The sequence below is a fragment of the Macrobrachium nipponense genome, chromosome 38 (genome assembly GCF_015104395.2).
Source record: "Macrobrachium nipponense isolate FS-2020 chromosome 38, ASM1510439v2, whole genome shotgun sequence".
In the NCBI taxonomy this organism is placed as follows: Eukaryota; Metazoa; Arthropoda; class Malacostraca; order Decapoda; family Palaemonidae; genus Macrobrachium; species Macrobrachium nipponense.
The window spans coordinates 36,736,741-36,755,701 of record NC_061098.1 but is presented as its reverse complement, the minus strand read 5'-3'; positions in this window follow the sequence as shown (position 1 = coordinate 36,755,701).

Here is an 18,961-nt window from a genome sequence, read left to right as displayed (position 1 = left end):
GCTATCTACCTATTTACTGAAAAAAAAATAGCCGGTACCGTATATTGGCTTTAAACCTTCACCAATAATTATCGTCAGAAAGGTGACGTTCATGAGGCACCACCCACTTTCTCCTCGTTATAATTCAGGATAACACTGAAGGCTACCATGGGCATTGTTGGATTAGAAAATTAACTTCTGGCTATAAAAAACTAATTTCTTGAGTAGTTGTAAGAAGTGCTAAATGATCCTCAAGGATCCCAGCAGTTGGCCTAAACGTTTAATTCATGTATATTATTGCTATACAGTAGTATTACTACGCTAGCGCTGATATTACCCACATCTATGTATCGTTCCACCATTCATAAAGTCTTTGGGTTTCAGAGCCAATGGAATTTCTGTCTGGTGGATGGGCGGGGCAACATTTAGTCAAAAGGTGTTTGTTTACCTTGCTTACGTAATGAATGTTTTTCGACTCTGGCTCGTAATCATTGGCCATGGCGTCGGCTAGAGCATTTTTACTCTATAAAAATTAAAACTATCGGGTTTAGGTTATTGATAATGCTGACAAAATTTGTGTGTGGTTGTAAAATATACCTATGTCAACTTTCAGCTACATCCGATGCTTTGACAAGGAGCGAAGTCCAAAAAAACCGTGTTACAGAGACCCTGAATCTCATAGTAGGCTGTGTTATGTTGTGATAGATAGAATAATAAGTATGTTTGGAATCTTGTTGTAGAGAGACGTATTTTGCCTTATTTTTCTGTGCTTGAAGAGCTTAAATACATATATTAATATTTGTGTTTCGCGTATTTCATGAATATTTTCATTATTGTACTTGAAGAAAGAAGTCCCTGAAAGCGTTTTAGAGCGACATTTTAGGTCGAATGCTTTATTAAGGGACTTGTTTCTCCATGTATAATAAGAATGAAGCCTTTATAATACAGAAAAGTTCTCATTAACATGCTGTTCTGGAAGTTGTAACGTATTATGTCGAATTAGTGAATGCTGGAAGCCTGATTATGAAGATATTACCTTTTATCGTGATTCAGTAATGATTTGTGTCATTGTATCTTAAGGAAAAATGCCGTCGAGGGAATAATTCATGATTGAATTTCGATCAAATGAAATGTTTTGTCCAGAGTCTAGTGGGGTAGTTGAGTTCGAGCACGACATATTGGACCACTTATGGTTGCTGTATTTCAAGATTTGTTTCTTAGAATTCAATCATATTTTAGCTAAAATTAATTCTTGTAAAGCATTGCATAGTCAAGTTCAAAGCTAACATCAGTGACTAAGTTTGAGAACTTATTTGTTTTTAAATTTAAAATATTCGGGGGGTGATAACATTGTCTTTAGGCGCTATCTAGGGAAGTCATTATTGCAGTTTAACAGAAATTAAGCGTCGCAATAAAGCTGCGCTACAGCCGAACCAATGTCGTCACGAAATACACAATGCAAATAAACATTATCAACTGCTTATCAATTTCAGCACGAATTGACAGATTCCATGAGTGGTGCATGATTCTCATACTAAATTGTCATGATTCCTGAATGTTTATTGAGTCACAGCCATACAAGAGAAGGACATAATTATGTCCAGGTAAGAGAATTAGAGGTCAAGTCATGAACACCGTGGGATACAGATGCGTTTGCACTGGTAATAATCAATATGAAAATGAACATTTTCGGCACCATTTTGCATTTATATGATAAACTACACTTAAAGGAGGGAAAAATATGTGACAGTTAAGCAAAAATGTACTTTAGTAACTCAACAATATATAATGAGAAAATCAAGTTTTATTTTCCTCAGCCTTTCGACATCGACCAGCGTCCGTAGAATCTCGAGTGACGCCACATTCCTTTCTTCGATCAGTAAACTTTCTCTGATTCCATTTTCGTAACAATTTATGAATAATTTCCACTCTGAATTTTTTTTTTCTATGAACTACGAAAATAGTTTTGTCCGATAAAGGATGAACCATCTTCCAGTTTGTCATAGATGTAGGAAATATTGCTCATGTCAATTGATGAAAGAAAAGTGTGGTTTCTTAGAGAGAGAGAGAGAGAGAGAGAGAGAGAGAGAGAGAGAGAGAGTGGGCCGGGTGGGGGGATGGGGGGGACGTGGCTCGGTGGGAGTTATTCAGGTGTCACCTCTTTGGGTAGCTCTTAGAACGAACTATTTTACTTATTTCTGCTTTTATGTTTAGACTTTGAAATTGCATTTGCCTTACGAGATAAGGCATCTCTCTCTCTCTCTCTCTCTCTCTCTCTCTCTCTCTCTCTCTCTCTCATTACCCTACCGGATTTAATTATTGAGAAATTAAAGTACAGAATACTAATTTCAGTGATTTTTTTTATGACTTTTCTACGTGAACTAATGGTCAATTTAGCTTCCTTTTATGGAAGTGTCTCTCATTTACTCTATAAGAAAATTATTATATTTATTTAGTAATATTCTTATACTTAGTATTATCATTTTTAATAATAGGTCATATGATTGTAAATTCTATAGCAAATTTATTTTAGAAGGCTGTAGTAAAAATGAGATTTTATTCAGTATCCATTCAGTTAAATAAAACAACAAATAAAGATACGTAACTCCGGGAATATCAAAGCAGAATGATGAAGATTTGCGGATGTCGAAAAATGAAAGAAAGGACATAAAGAAATTTGGTAGAAACTGAATCGATTTCAAATACAAGTCTAACAGAGGAAACATTGAAAGTAGTAAAAAACAAAATCATCCTTTATACCACCTACAAGCTTGCATATGGCCCTATCTCTTGTTTGAATGGGTGGACACGGTTGGACCAAATTTGGGTATCGTCGTACGAAGCATAGAGCAGGACGGGACAATAAAAGAGCTAAAGTTCGGTGTCCGTCCAGTGTAGTAAGAGATTAAACGCCTCCCAGTGACATCTAGTGGACTCGCATCACACTCGAAAATGGAATTCGTCAGGAACTGCAAGATATAGTTTTCAATTTGATCAAATTTGCATGACGATGTCCCTGAATTATTGGGTAATTTCGTAACTGTAATGATGTAGAAGTATCGTATCGTCGATTAAAACTGGATAACGTTCGTATGGCGTATTAAGATAGATCGTTTTACCAATTGCAAACAGTAAGTTGTAATTTTATAATCTTGGAACTTAAAGGTGCCGTATTTGTTAGGAATTTCGTTCCTGTAATATTCTGACGCGAATAAACGATAATAATTGCATATTTACATTAGATTAAAAAGAAAGTTTCCCATTTAAAAGTATTATTTACATTCAGCTCAAATTAAATAAGATGCTGAGTTCAGAGCTTCCAGAAATCAATATTGAGGTCAAAGTGCTGACTTGGGTAATCCTCGGGTCTAAGAGACATCCCTTAACGACGCTTTAGTGCCCGGGTAAAGAGAATGACCTAGTTTGACCTACTATAGATTCCAGGATATTAAAATAAAATTAATAATGGTTCCCTTTTTTATGTCTCCTGTTAATCAAGAATTCATTTAATACAGAAATTAATCATACAACTACGGAATGACATAGACAACAATTTTGAACAATATCGATATATATATATATATATATATATATATATATATATATATATATTATTAATATATATATATATATATATGTATATATACATATATATATATATATTATATATATATATATATATAATATATAGTATATATATACATATACTATAATATATATATATATCTATATAAAGTATATATATATATATATATATATATATATATATATATAATAAAAATTATATATATATATACCTATATATATATATATATATATATATATATATATACTATATATATATATTGTAATGAACTGCTCGTTATCTCCTTGAAAAATGTATTCTAACACTTAAAAATAAAATGGCCTTGCCTGGAGGGACGAGAGTTAATGCAAACAAAATCTAAGGTAGAAGGCTGATATCACTGAAAAAGCAAGGAGTTTACATAAACTCTGGACTTTGTTTTAAATGAACTATATTTACATTAAGTTACAAATAGGTCCAGGAATTAATGAGGTGGTTGATTGTCGGTCCACCGGAAACAAGTGGCTGGGAAATGAACTAGACACGGAGATCAGAATTTGAGCAAAACGGGTTATTTCAATGCAAGCCTTATTCCAAAGGGTTCCCAATGGAGAGTAATTCAAGAGCAGCCAATGGGAGCAAAGAGGGGTTTAGAGAGAATGGAGGCTTCCAATTCACAGGGGCAACTTGCATACTAGGCAAGAATGAATTAACTTGGTTATAAAGATGTATTACTTTGCCTTGCTTCTCACTTAAAACTCCAAATGAAATATAAATATAAATATATATATATATATATATATATATATATATATATATATATATTATATATATATAATAATAATAATAATAATAATAATAAAGACGTGTTTAAAAATCTCATTCATGTAATAACAAACCAAAGAGAGCAGAACAATCCTTTTATTTTTCTATGAACTCAATATTTCTAACCAAAGTGCATAATCACAAGAGGACTCGTATGTGATGGTCGCTCGCAAATAACGAAAAAAAACATTTACAGGTATGTCATGTTACCAGAAAGCGTGAGGGTTAATGAATGTAGTGCCAGTTTACCTATAGAGAGAGAGAGAGAGAGAGAGAGAGAGAGAGAGAGAGAGAATAAGCATACTTAGGCGACTTTATGAATGACAGTATTTGGTAGTATATGCATACATATCATCTTTAATATGACATATGTGTGTATATATATATATATATAATATATATATATATATATATATATATATAAATATATAATATATATATATATATATATATATATATATATATATATATATATATATATATATATAGTATATATATATATATATATTACATAATGTAATTATTATTATTACCATTATCAGGGTGATCGTAAACGAAGATGAAGTAATAATGATAAAATGACATATTGTTATTACTATTATTATTATTATTATTATTATTATATTATTATTATTATTATTATTATTATTATTATATATCATTTTTTTTTTTTTTATTTAGTTTATTTATTTTTTTTTTTGCTCTATCACAGTCCTCGAATTCGACTGGGTGGTATTTATAGTGTGGGGTTCCGGTTGCATCCTGCCTCCTAGGAGTCCATCACTTTTTCTTACTATGTGTGCCGTTTCTAGGATCACACTCTTCTGCATGAGTCCTGGAGCTACTTCAGCCTCTAGTTTTTCTAGTTTCCTTTTCAGGGATCTTGGGGGATCGTGCCTAGTGCTCCTATGATTATGGGTACGATTTCCACTGGTATATCCATTATCCTTCTATTTTTCTATTTTCAGATCTTGCTACTTATCCATTTTGTTTTTTTCCTCTCTTTCTCTTAAACTCTGGTGTCCCATGGTATTGCGACATCAATGAGTGATACTTCTTCTTGACTTTGTCAATCAACGTCACGTCTGGTCTGTTTGCACGTATAAACCCTATCCGTCCTGATAGCATAGTCCCAGAGGATCTTTGCGTGATCGTTTCTATCACTCCCTCAGGTTGGTGCTCGTACCACTTATTACTGCAAGGTAGCTGATGTTTCTTGCACAGGCTCCTCTGGAGGGCTTTTGCCACTGAATCATGCCTCTTTTGTACTGGTTCTGTGCAAGTACCAAGCATTCGCTTGCTATGTGGTTTATGGAGAGATGTTATTTCCGTCTATCGTTCTTTGAACATATCTGGTTCTTAGGGCCTGATCTTGTGCCGCTGTTATCATTCCTTCAGTTTCCTTCTTTAGCTCTCCCCTCTGTAGCCATTGCCATGTGTCATCGCTGGCTAGTTCTTTAGTCTGTCTCATGTATGTCCGTGCATTGGTTTGTTGTGCCAGTCCTCTGTTCTGTCTGTCATTTCTCCTGTCTCTGTATATTTCTGGGTCTTCGTCTTACTTTTATTAGTCCTTCTTCCCATGCACTCTTTAGCCACTCGTCTTCACTGGTTTTCAGATATTCCGCCCCAGTGCTCTGTTTCTCGATGTTGACGCAGTCCTCTCCCCTTCCATTTTCCTTTTGTGGTTATGTATAGTCTGTCTGTATTTGCTCTTGGTGTAGTGCTTTGTTGTATTGTCATTATGTTTCCTGTTTTCTGATCTATGCTGCGGAGTTCTGCCTTCGTCCATTCCACTATTCCTGCGCTGTATCTGATTACTGGCACTGCCCATGTGTTTATGGCTTTTATCATATTTCTGGCGTTGAGTTTTGACTTGAGTATTGCCTTGATCTCTGCATATATTCTTTCCTGATCGTGTCCTTCATCTCTTGGTGTTTTTATATCCCCTCCTTCCATTATTCCCAGGTATTTGTATCCTGTCTCATCTATGGTTTGTTTGATGTTGCTCCATCGGTAGCTTTATCCCTTCATTTTTCGTTACTTTGCCTTTTTGTATGTTTACTAAAGTGCATTTTTCTATTCCAAACTCCATCCTGATGTCCCCAGATACAATCCTTACAGTCTGGATTAGGGTATCTATTTCCTGATGCTCTTACCATACAGCTTGATGTCGTCCATGAACATCAGATGGTTGATTCTGTTGCCTCTTTTCTGAGTTGGCACCCGGCATCCATCTTCTGTAGTACTTTCGTCATGGGAATCATGGCTACTACGAAGAGTAGTGGGGACAGTGAGTCGCCCTGGAAGATCCCTCTCCTGATATTTAACCTGCTAGTCTTATTCCACAGCTTGTAAGTATTGTATTCCAGTTGCGCATTGTATTTTTGAGGAAGCTGATGGTGTTGTCCTCTGCCCATATATTTTCAGGCATTCTATTAGCCATGTGTGTGGTATCATGTCGAAGGCTTTCTTATAGTCTATCCATGCCATGCTTAGGTTGGTTTTCCTCTCCTACTGTTTTTCATTACCATTTTGTCCTATCAGGAGCTGGTCTTTTGTGCCCCTACACTTCCTTCTGCAGCCTTTCTGTTGGTGGGGGATGGTGTTTGTCTCCTTTAGGTAGTTGTATAGCCTTTCACTGATGATACCTGTTAGTAACTTCACATTATTGGTAGGCAGGTGATAGGCCTGTAGTTACTGGCTATATTTTCCCTTACTCTTGTTCTTTTTGTACTAAGGATGTTCTTCCTGTGGTCATCCATTTGGGTTGCATGGTGATTTGAGATACAATGCTGGAGTTGTTTCTGCTATTCCTGGGTGTGTAGGGCCTTGAAGTTTTTGAGCCAGTATCCATGGACTTCATCGGGACCTGGGGCTTTCCAGTTTGGCATTTTCTTTAGTTGGTGTCTGACTGTGTCTGTCGTGATCTCTGTGAATCTTTGTTTTTTTCTCCCTGTTCGTTCTTCCTTGACTTCTGGAGCCATGTTGCATGTTTGCTGTGTGATACCGGATTGCTCCATATGTTTTCCCAGAGTCTCTTACTTGGTTCGGCTTCAGGAATTTCTGGGCGGTTGTATTCCCATCTTAGTTTGGCTGTATAGTCTTTTCTGTTGGTTCCGAATAGTTTGTTCTGTTGGTATCCCTTATTCCTGTTCATGTACCGTTTGGATCTTATGTCTTTGGCCTTAAGCCTCTGTTTACATCTTCTATTGTGTTGTTTAGTCCTCTCTCTTGTACTTTGTATTTCTCGTATTATTATTATTATTATTATTATTATTATTATTATTATTATTAATGTAACGACTCGGTAATAGTTTTCACTTGAGATTACAGTTAGCTGTTCTCTTTTACCATTAGACATCCTATCCATGCTTATGGGCTTATGGAATTTCGTAGTATAGGATTCTGCTGATAAGGTGCCAAATAATTTTCTCGCACGTTTCCCTGGGTCGTGCCCCTAATACCCATACACACAAAGTATATATATATATATATATATATATATATATATATATTATATATATATATATATATATATATATATATCATATATATATATATATATATATATATATATGTATATATATATATATATATATATATATATATATATATATATATGTAATGGGGGGATTCCCCCCCCCCCCCCCATTATTCATTAGGTAAGCGTGAGCACGAAACGGAAGGCAACCAACACACAGCATTACACACACAGCCTCTCTCTCTCTCTCTCTCTCGGCAATCCCTCTCTCTCTCTCTCTCTCTCTAGCACCGATACCTCTCTCTATCTCCACCTCTTTCTTTCCATTCTAACAGGTAATGAAAATGAGAGAGTCGCATCATAACATTAAACGTTTATTAACAATGAATAAATAAATCAATCAATCAAGTAATCCAGTCTTACAGACTAACTCAAAAAATCCTGAATAGTACAATGTCTGATAGTAATCATTAGTCACCAAAAAGTCTACACCCATCTGGGAACTCTTTGTCCCTCTCCTGCCAGAACTGCCAGAATCGTCTGTTTTCAAAGATACAGAAACATCCGGTAAGTACACACACACAAGATTGACAATCAATGACTAAATATTGGATATTATCATAAAAATGTCAACAGATAATAAGCCAGCCTTTGGCTAAAACACTTCAACACTCACCCAAGCAACCGGAACACTTAAACACAGTTAATAAAAACTCCCCGGCGAACGCCACGGCATCTTGCCTGTCACTTGAAGACCCTCTGTCAAAATCCACCATATATTTGTGTATGACACTCTTTTAACAGAAAGAGGCGCACACGCACATATGAACACAGTTCGTTAGCGCCTCACAACACTAGTTGCATCCAGTTTCACAAAGGCACTTTGAGAAGAGTTAATAAACTCAGTACATTGACTTGTCGAACCAAGCACTTTTATCTCACGCCATCCCCAGAATACTCATTCATCAGCTACTCTCGGGTCGCGCTCCTGCACTGTTCTCCACATTCCATAGGTCAAAGGGAACATGGACAATATATTATCAATCAAAAACCCTAGGCCTTACATATATATATATATATATATATATATATATATATATATATATATATATATATATATATATATATGTATATATATATATATATATATATATATATATATATATATATATATATATATATATATATATATAGTATATATATATATGACCTGATCTCGGCCATTTGGTTTGGTTCGGGATATGAAGGAAAAAACAGGAGAGAGAGAAGTTTACGTGCATGCAATGTAGGACATGCAAAAATAATAATCGAGGAAACGTTTAACACGGGTGTATTCTTCTTAACTACGCAGGAGGCCTTTGCTTGTAATTATTACGTTAACTATGCTAGTGCACAACCGGACGGCAGGTTAGACTGTTATTGACTCTCATGGTGACACAAGTCTTTGTGTGCGGTCGACGGGAGAAACGGGACTGCGGGCACTGGGGCACTCGTCTCGACTCTCGGCTGAACTGTACGGGGCCCCGCTGGTGCGACCTGTTTCAAATGTCCCCTTCACACAGCATCATTATGCAAGAAGCTGATTGGTTATAGAGATGCGTGGCACTCTTTTGAACTGCCCAAGCCACGCCAACTTGTAACGTCTTTGGCGGTTGACTTGTTTTGTTACACATACACACAGTATCACTTATAACGGTTTCACGGGACTTCGGAATATCACGGAGAAGGCATAGTCAAAACTGTAATGAATCAGCTCATCACTCCCTCCCCAGTTCTTGCATCCCGCAAGACATACACTGATCTGATGATTTGTGCATTGCTGTTCTTCTTTGAGTGCCACACCGCCTTTGAGTACCATACCGTTGAGTTTGTGCAAAATTTAAAACTATTAGGGTAGGGCCATTTGGCGTTTTACAAACACAAGCTACAACAAATGAATCTCACGCCTCACATTGTGTCATACAGAAAAAACAAATTTATGTTCACATTCAATATCAATAAAAAAAATGGATAATCACAGCTCCAGCTCGAAAAAGCTAGTCATAAAAAAATTTACATAACATGAGTAAAAAATGAAATGTTACTCATAAGAAATTTGGAAAAAGTATAAGAAAACTTACTGACTTCCTTCTGCAACAGAATTAAAATAAGAAAATAAAAAATCAATATTCAAAGATTACACAAAAAAAAATAATTTTTTTTTTTTCAAATTAATCTCAGATTCCCACATCATCGATGGAAGACCATAAATTTCTGACAAAGCATAAACAGCATTGACTATATGAAATTTTGGACACAGTATAATTGGCATCAATAGAAATGGACAAAAATTAGATACATTGCAACAAGATGTTTAATACGACTTGAAATGCAATAAAAAGTAATAGTGCAATAAAAGATATCAAGTTATAAACCCATCGACTCACTCATTACATGCTTGGAACTGTAACAAAATGTAAAAAAAAAATTATATATCAATTTCTCAGCAATAACCGACATGAAACAAAAGTGTATAAGCATGTTTTTATGATATTCTCTGTTCACTTTGTGACGGACACATTTACTCATGACTCGTGCTGGTATGGTACACAAGGCACCTACACACACTTACAAATTATGTGGATGGTTTGCTTTTTCGGAGTGGGCGGAACGGTGGCGACAAGTTCTTCTTTTTTTTTTCTCTCGTGCCATGTTTCAGAAAACTGTGGACTTGTCAATCAACTCCCTTACACACTAGCAAACCCACACACACTCAACACATGCACACTCCATGGCACTCGCTCAACACGTTTCAACACAACAGCTGACGTCACTTTCCTCTGTTTTCTGTGCGACTCACCCCACAGGTGTAACTGAATCATTTAACTGTATGCGTCGCAAGTTGGGTCTTCTTCTCTCTCTCTCTCTCTCTCTCATCTCATCTCTCTCTCTCTCTCTCTCTCTCGGCTACTCTTATTACTTTTTTTTATATATAGTCAATCCCCACAATGTCAAACTCTAACAGTCGCTCGATCCTACGATCTTGTTGAGAAATTAACATTCTTAAGGGTACCTTTATATCAGGGATAAAATACAATTTGTTCTCACTTCGTCATCAACTTTTAAAAATTACTTCTCTTTCCCAATGAAAACCTGACTACTATTTCAACAAAAATATCAGTCTCGTTACTTTACTCAAACAATTTCTTTAATGAACGTATGTTAATAATTCTGTCTTTAAATCTTAATTACAATTCTTCAATGGGGACAAATGGGATGCATTGTCGTTCGTGATACTTTAAATGTGATCAGAACACAGCCTAAGAGAACCATCCTTTTTTTTTCTCTTATTTTTTTTCTAACATTACTTTCTACAAATTCCCTATCTGCATTTCCCTAACACAACACGCAGTTGATTACACTACTAAAGGCTACACAACTCGTTCATTGTGCAGTCGAACTAATACTAATATTAGTATCAGTGACAATTTTTAGCAATCATGACAGCGGGTAGGGGGACGGCTTTTAGATGGGGCGAGGTCTCCAACCTCCGGGGGTGTGAAGGGTATCCTCTCATCACATCCCCATAGTGTCCCAAGACACTATCCTGTACTGTCCCTCTCTGCCATACGGTTGAGATGTTCCCGTTTTCTATGCAATTTGCTCACAGGTCAGCAGCTTGAACTATTAGTGCCAGCAGCAGTGCCAGCGGTTTGCTACTGATGCTATTAGTTTACTTGTATTTTCTTCACATCGAGCCTGGATTCTCTCACTGGTTTCTGGCTGTCATCTGACATCTATCAGCTATTCCTAATTCTAACATCGCGCCATCCTATCCATACCTTAGGCAAGTATCGTGACTTCCTTCACGAGTCGAGGTAGGTAAGGGAAACCTCTGCACTATTCACCTTAACACCATCCCTCTACTCTTCAATAGGTCGCGATCAGAAGTAGGAGTGGACTTCCCCCTTCCCACGGGGTCACGGGAAAGAGGATCTGGTCGACCTCTCTCTGTCCCAACACTCTTGACTCGTGGGTGGACAGGTTGTCTTCTACTCCCTTACTTCTCAGGGTTGGGAATTTGCATCCCTTCCTTCACAACAAGACAACAAGTCCCATAACAGTCCCACCAGCACTGGGGGTAACCTGGGGTACCTTCCCGGCATTACCTCCATGCCATCTTCTCCTACTGCCAACTTCTGTCCTTCCTGGTGGGGCTGGACAAATCGCCACTGCCATCACTCCATTGAAAACATGTTCGTTACTCCTCTACTTGGTCTGCTACATGAGTCGGTTACTCGCGGGTGGGGGGTGTCCACGAAGGGTGTTCGGGTGCCACCACCATGGCACCACCGTCATTTGAATTTGGCGCTGTAACCGTCGATTTTTTAATTCTCCCACACTAGTCTTTGTCTCGAATGGATTTTTCTAATATTTTGTTAATACTTCTGCCGATTGGAATTATTCTCTCGCCCGTCCGTCATCGAATTCGGTCGCGAAACTGTCTAACAGTGGTAATTCTATTAACGATTTCTGCGATTGTACTATGTCTGTCTGGTTAGCATTGCATTTTTTGAAATCGTAAGGTGTATGATCTTACACTGTCTTTCTGGTTAAAACTGTGGTTTTCAAAAGCATGGTGTGATTGGACACTGTCTGTCTAATTAGCACTATGCATTTTAAAATTGTATGGTGTGATTGTACACTGTCTTTCTGGTTAGCACTATGCATTTCGAACTCTTGTGGTGTGACTGTACACTGTCTTTCTGGTTAGCACTATGCATATCGAACTCGTATGGTGTGATTGTACACTGTCTTTCTGGTTAGCACTGCACATTTTGAAATCGTAGGGCCACTCAATTTAATATTACCGTTCTTAGCACTGTTCACCACTTTTCTGATGATTGCTTTAGCCATAACTGTTTTTATCCAGTTTGTTCGTTTCACCATTTCCCTCGTCATCACCATCCATCGAATTTTCTCTCTTTTCAATGTTTATATCACTTCATATCACTGCTTGTCGCCAAAAATGATTTAGCACTAACGTTTGTTTGACGCCTCACAAGACCTCATAAGACCTTTTAGGATCCCACAGGACCTCACAGGACCTTACAGGACCTTACAGGATCCAGGAACCCCACAGGACCTTACAGAACCTTACAAAACCCAGGAACCCCACAGGACCCCACGACTGACACCAAAATGATATGACCTGATCTCAGTCATTTGTGGGTTCGGGATATGAAGGAAAAACAGGAGAGAGAGAAGTCTACGTGCATGCAATGTAGAACATGCAAAAATAATAATCGAGGAAACGTTTAACACAGGTGTATTCTTCTTAACTACACAGGGGGCCTTTGCTTGTAATGATTACATTAACTATGCTAGTGCACAACCGGACAGCAGGTTAGACTGTTATTGACACTCATGGTGAAACACGTCTTTGTGTGGTGGACAACGGGAACGGGGCTGCGGGCACTGGGCGCACTCGTCTCGACTCTCGGCTGTACTGTATGGGGCCCGCTAACGAACTGATTTGACCGCTGGTGCGGCCTGTTTCAAATGCCCCCTTCACACAGCATCATTATGCAAGAAGGTGATTGAGAGATGCGTGGCACTCTTTTGAACTGCCCAAGTCACGCCAACTTGTAACGTCATTGGTGGTTGACTTGTTTTGTTACACATACACACAGTATCACTTATAACGGTTTCACAGGACTTTGGAATATCATGGAGAAGGCATTGTCAAAACTGTATTGAATCAGCTCATATATATATACACACATGTATATTTATATATATATATCGGAGCTATGATTTATGTTAGAGTAATTATCAACGTCTATACATTCGCTTTAATTCCTGTTAGTAATCAAAAAATCTTTCCTTGAACGAGGGTAGAAGGGAGGTCCTGTTAAAGCTAAGGATATGTCAATGATAATTTGTTTAATATTCATTAACATCTTATGTTGTGTGGGTGTGTGCATGGACGTGTTTATTATATATTATCATTGTTATTTTTATTATTTTTTTTATTTTTACTCTATCATAGTCCTCCAATTCGACTGGGTGGTATTTATTTATAGTGTGGGGTTCCGAGTTGCATCCTGCCTCCTTAGGAGTCCATCACTTTTCTTACAATGTGCGCCGTTTCTAGGATCACACTCTTCTGCATGAGTCCTGGAGCTACTTCAGCCTCCTATTTTTCTATATTCCTTTTCAGGGATCTTGGGATCGTGCCTTGTGTTTCTATGATATGGGTAGAGTTTCCACTGACATGTCTCATATCCTTCTTATTTCTATTTTCAGGTCTTGATACTTATCCATTTTTTCCCTTCTCTTTTCTCTTCAACTCTGGTGTCCCATGGTATTGCGACATCAATGAGTGATACTTTCTTCTTGATTTTTGCAATCAACGTCACGTCTGGTCTATTTGCACGTATCACCCTATCTGTTCTGATACCATAGTCCCAGAGGATCTTTGCCTGACCGTTTCTATCAACTCCCCTTCAGGTGGTGCTCGTACCACTTATACTGCAAGGTAGCTGATTGTTTCTTGCACAGGCTCCAGTAGGAGGGGCTTTTGCCACGAATCATGCCTCTTTTTGTACTGGTTCTGTGAAATGCCGGACATTCGCTTGCTATATGGTTTATGTTTGCACTTCTACATATGGGAGAGATGTTATTTCCATCCATCGTTCTTGAGCATATCTGGTCTTAGGGCCTGATCTGCCACGCTCCCCATCTGTAGCCATTTACCAGTGTCATCGTTGGCTAGTTCTTCAGTCTGTCTCATGTATTGTCCGTGCATTGGTTTGGTGTGCTATTCTCTGTTCTGTTTGTCAATCTCCATGCTCTGTATATTCTGGGTCTTCGCCCTTACTTTATCAGTCCTTCTTCCCATGCACTCTTGGGCCACTCGTCTTCACTGGTTTTCAGATATGCCCCAGTGCTCTATTCTCGATGTGACGCATTCCTCTAAACATTTCGTATTCCTCTCCGTCCTTCCTTTCGTGTTATGTATTATTGTTATTATTATTATTATTATTATTATTTATTCTTGAACAGGTTAGAGAGGATTGTTTGATTATGTGGTAGCCTACATTCAAGTTAATGATATCTCTAATATATTTATCAAATCCACGTTATTTAAATTTTCAAAACCTAGATACCAAGGGATTTTGTCTGGCGATTTATTCTGCTGTTCACTTCCACAGATCGATGGGGCTAAACATTCTCTCTCTCTCTCTCTCTCTCTCTCTCTCTCTCTCTCTCTCTCTCTCTCAAAACAAAAAAGAGGCATGATTCAGTGGCAAAAGGCCTCCACTGGAGCGTGTGCAAGAAACACCAGATACCTTGTAGTACTAAGTGGTACGAACACCAACCTGAAGGAGTGATAGAAAACAATCAAGCAGAGATCCTCTGGACTAAGTATCAGAACAGGATAGGGTGATAAGTGCAAAATAGACCAGACGTGACATTGATTGACAAAATCACGAAGAAAGTATCACTCATTGATGTTGCATTACCATGGGACACAAGAGTTCAAGAGAAAGAAAGGGAAAAATGGATAAGTATCAAGACCTGAAAATAGAAATAAGAAGGATATGAGACGTGTCAGTGGCAATTCTACCCAAATAATCATAGGCACGATCCCAAGATCCCTGAAAAGGAACCTGGAAAACCTAGAGGCTGAAGTAGCTCCAAGAGTCATGCAGAAGAGCGTGCTCCATGAAAACTGCGCACACTATAAAGTCGAATTGGAGGACTGTGTTAGAAAAAAAATAATGAATCACCTTTAAAAACTAAAGGTTATCTAAATGGGAAATCTAATATTCAGATTATTATTTAATTTTTCATGGGATTTTCTTTGCGTATATTTGACCTTTTCAGGTGATCATAACTAATTAATTAGATATACATAAAAGCGCAGTAATATTCATTTTGATAACCTTGAAAATATTTAGAGACTCGTATGTCAAGATTACAATACCCATATGCTTAAATCCGAATTTGAACATTTCTGTACTCGTCTAAATCCCCTGAACGGCAACGTAAGGTTAAAATCTCGCATTTCAAACCTCCTACGATTCTCCCAGAACTGTGCGATTTAAACCCTTGACTCTCCTAATGAGGCTGATTTGCGTTGGTGTTTAATTACGCGTGAATGATATTGAGTTGATTGGTCGTCTCCTTCTCTCGCCTCCTCGTTCTGAGTGTGGAGGAGGTGGAGGGAAGGAGAAGAGGAAGACGAAGTCCAAAGTTCAGATGAAAGGATGAAAAAGCAAATGATGACATGCGGGAGAAAGGTTCAGGAAGTCATGTTGCAATGGAACCAGGAAGGTGGAGAGGTTATAGGATATAGTGACCCCATTCAGAAATATCAGAAATGGGCAAAACTGAAGAAAGAAGAATAAGAAGAAGAAGAAGAAGAAGAAGAAGAAGAAGAAGAAGAAGAAGAAGAAGAAGAAGAAGAAGCATGCGTAATATCCCGTTAGATAGAAAGAGTCTTGTACGGAAGTTCAATGTCAAAAAATATTCGCTTTGAAATTATGTGAATGAGGTTTTTAATTGAAAGATAATTGAATACGTGTTTTAGTTTAGATTTTGCAAATGACAGCTTTGGGGTCAGACAATTTGCGCTGATTTTAGGCCATTACGAATTATTTTAGAAGCTGGAAATGAGATGAATTTGGCATGTTTGTATGTTTATATTTATGTATGTCCATTCGTTTATCTTATTCAATACTTTCAACGTCTTCACTCAGTACTTTGAAACACTATACAGAATACAAATCAGCAAAGTTTAAAGAAATTCAAAATCAGTTCCAGAATAATCGCTAGACCTTCAGTGTAAAATAAAATAAAAAAAATCCATTTTCAAATTACGAAACCCTGCCTTTGACGCTGCGTTACCTTTGCACGTTCCAATCAACGTCTGGAGATTATCAAGCAGAAAGGCTTTCTTGGAGAGAGAGAGAGGGGGCGGTGGGGATGGGAGCACTAATGATACCCCTAAAGGTTCTGTATTTTTAGATGCCCCCAGATCTGTCTAATGAGATGTTCCCGCTTCCTTATTCCGTCCTTTGAAGAGTTCGAGTAAACTACCTGCGGCTCTGACGGGCGTGAAAACTCTTCTTTCTTCTTGAGATGGAAAGACGATACTTGGTCCGGGATACCCGACATTTTCTCCATGTTTTTATGCTTTTTTATTATTTGTTTATTTATTTATTTATTTATTTATTGAGGTTTGGATGTGTGGTTTTGTTAGCAATGATATGTGAAAGAAGGGATTAAATTCGTAAGTTTTTTTTGTATACGTTCACAAATTGTATGGATGTAGTTGTCCGTTATAATCTAATATTTTAAAACAAGGGAATGCACAAACATTTGTATGTATATACATACATACATATAATATATATATAGATATATATATATATATATATATATATATATATAATATATATATATATATATATATATATATATATATAATATATATATGATATATATCAGAGGAAAACTCTGAATGCCAACCAATAAACTCTCTCTCTCTCTCTCTCTCTCTCTCCTCTCTCTCTCTCTCTCTCTCTCTCTCTCTCTCTCATCCCAAACCTGTCTAATCTTTCTCTTTCTACTTCCTCTCCCTCTTACTCGCTCTCCCTCATCACTCTCACTTTCCGTTAAGATCGTTGATTTAGTTACATTGTCCAGCATTTTTGTCGTTTTACATTTCACCCCGAATTCTTACTGGGGCTGAACTTGGGACTCGAAGGGCAATCATGAGTGTCTGTTCATTCCAGCGACCTCAGCACTATGTTTTAGACACTATTATTCCTTATTTTTTACATTTTATTTTTCACCCCTTCTCACTCTCCCCCAGTGGCTGAACTTGGACTTAAAGGGCATCGGGAGTCACTTTTCATCCCAGCACCCTCAAATCCTATGGACTGGACAGTAATATATGTTGTTTTCAGTTACTTTTACATGTCATCCCTCCCCCACTTCTCACATCCACCCCTCTTCCTTTTGTGGCTGAGCTTGAACTTTAAGGGAATCGGGAGTGTCACTATTCATGTCATCGACCTCAAAAACTGTGGATCAGACACTAATATCTGTTGTTTTCAGTTATTTTTATGTTTCACCCTTTACCTGCTCCTTTCCCACACATCACTCCTTTTGGTGCCAGTGATGTCTTAAGGCCAGTTTACACTAGGCTTCAGCACGCGCTGCACGCCTCAGACTCATCACCAACTCCCCCAACATTATGGTTAGCCCGGCCCTCTTGAGTGCTCCCCAAGACGCATGAGGTACCAACCAATGCATCAACCGAGCTTGATGGCTGAAGCCTGCAGGCACCACTCAGACTCACTCTGGTGACAACTACTCACTAGTAACATGGAATCGAAACGAGAGGAAGTTCGTTTTCTCATAGATGCTTATCAGCATTATCCGTTACAACGGCAGCACAGGCAAATTCTCCCTCGTCACTGCTCATTGTGGCTCTCAGGAAGATACTGCTGCCGGTCGCAGCAATCACATAGTGTAGAAGCAAGATGGGCTATGCAGCATGAAGCGTCGCCAAGGTGGGAGGGCATATGTGGTAGAGGTGACTCATGTGCCGCCGCAAACGTCATAGTGTAAAATGGCCTTTACACTCACAGTAATCTTTTTCAGATGGTAAGAATCATATGTATTCCAAGTTTGGTTGAAATTGAAATTGCTTAATGCATTTCAAAGTGTATGTGGCACATATATACTTAAATACATATCATATATATATATATATATATATATATATATATATATATATATATATATATATATATATATATATATATATATATATAGTATATATATATATGTGTACATATATATATATATATATATATATATATATATATATATATATATATATATATATATATATATAATATATATATATATATATATATATATATAATATATATATATATAATATATATATGTATATATATATATATATATATATATATATATATATATATATATATATATATATATATATATATATATATATATGCATCAAGCTACAAATGTTTTTTAATATCCAATACGCTGTACCTCGGAATTAATAAATTTTTATGTAT